Raw genomic sequence first — 1,818 nt, 5'->3', positions numbered from 1 at the left:
TCTTCTAGTGCTATTTAAGGCTTCCTGTAGATAATAAAGCTTGTGTATCTTTTATCCAGGAACAGAATCATCAAGGCAGGGTAGGAGAGAAGCCCTGTTTGGGATTAAACGTTTCTACAACGTAACAGGAGGAGGCGGAGGGAGAGGGGCTCCTCAGACATAAATCTAAAATAGTACAATGGATCATTTTGAAGGCGTGTGGGAGACAGAGTTTTTCTCTGAGTGAGTGTGGAACTCACTGTCCCTGAGCTCAGCTTGTGATGAGAGAGAGAGAGAGAGAGAGAGAGAGAGAGAGAGAGAGAGACAGGGATCGAATTTTCTGTGTCTCTCTGTCTCTGTCTGTCTGTCTCTCTCTCTCTGTGTCTGTCTCTCTCTCTGTCTCCCTGTCTCTGTCTCTCTTCCTCTCTCTGTCTCTCTGTCTCTCTCTGTCTCTGTCTCTCCCCCCTCCCCCATGCGTGTGTTTGTGTGTTCAACCGAGGAGGCAATGGCAGATAAATGTCTGCCCCTCCTCTGTAAGCCAGGCCACTCCATTACTGCCTTTCCTTTTTCTTAGTTTGTTTGGTTTATTCCAAGTTAATTGTATCTGTTTCTTTATTTTCCTCCTCATTTCTTTAGTTGAGTCAGGGGTCTTTGCACAAAAGCCCTGGAAATCAGTACCTGGTTCAGGTCTGCAGCCTGCTCACAGAGTTCTACCCACCTTCACCTCTCAAGTGATGCAATCAAAGACATGCAGCACCACACCTGGCTTCTTTTCACATGTACATTTACTTTAGTTCCAATGCTCATTCAGGTCTGAGAGACGGGGGAGGGAAGGAGGGAAGAGAGACAGAGAGTGACAGAGAAACAGTTGACAGAGAGGGAGAATTGTAGGTTAATTATTGTTCCGTCTCCTCAATCACGGTCTACTGGTCGCCATCGTGGCAACCATGCCCCGCAACCCTACCTTCGGTAAGATCAAGCATAATGGCGGCAACCATATAATTCCTGCTTAGTCGCACTGAACACTCCGGTCATCACTACCTGTGGAGAATTGTAAGGGGGCTCCTCTGGTCTAGAGAGTAGTACCCTTGAATGAAATGAGGATCACAGCAAGCATTATTTGTTTTGAGATATAAGATGTGGAAAGAACTATATGTGTGGATTTACAGACAGACAGACAGACAGACAGACAGACAGACAGACAGACAGACAGAGAGGACAGGACAGGACAGGACAGGACAGGACAGGACAGGACAGGACAGGACAGGAGAAAAAAACAAGAACACAAACAAAAACTCAAAATGGAAGTCCGGTTCCAAATAGTCTCTGTCTGCCCTGTCGCTCTAGTGTTGGTGGTCCAGGTTATAAAAGCTTATACATGGGTGGGTGCGGGAAGTGCTGCTGGGTGTTCAGTTCAGGTCCAAGATTATTGCGGGTAACTAGACAACAAAGAAAGCAGTTAGACTGACTCCTACAGTGTTCGGTTTCTGAGTGTGTTATCACACAGAAGAGCCTAACAGAATATGTAATGAATTCTGGCAGCAACAGCAGAAACAACCAATGAGAAAGTGTCCTTATAATACTAGCAACTGCAACAAAATGGCAGACTAGCCAGCTAACAGTTCCCTAGCCATTAACTCATCTGACATAGGCCTTCTTCACGTTGCATCTAGATAGGTCTTCCTGTCTTCCTCTCCAGTGTGTGTGTGTGTGTGTGTGTGTGTGTGTGTGTGTGTGTGTGTGTGTGTGTGTGTGTGTGTAAAGAGAGAGAGAAGGAGGGGGGGAGAGAGAGAGAGAGCTTTAGAGAGAGAGAGCTTTAGAGAGAGAGAGAGCTTTAAA

This window comes from Rattus norvegicus, unplaced genomic scaffold (genome assembly GCF_021556685.1).
Source record: "Rattus norvegicus strain SHRSP/BbbUtx unplaced genomic scaffold, alternate assembly SHRSP_T2T unassigned-0000186, whole genome shotgun sequence".
Taxonomy (NCBI): Eukaryota; Metazoa; Chordata; class Mammalia; order Rodentia; family Muridae; genus Rattus; species Rattus norvegicus.
Note: the sequence above shows the minus strand (reverse complement) of the source record.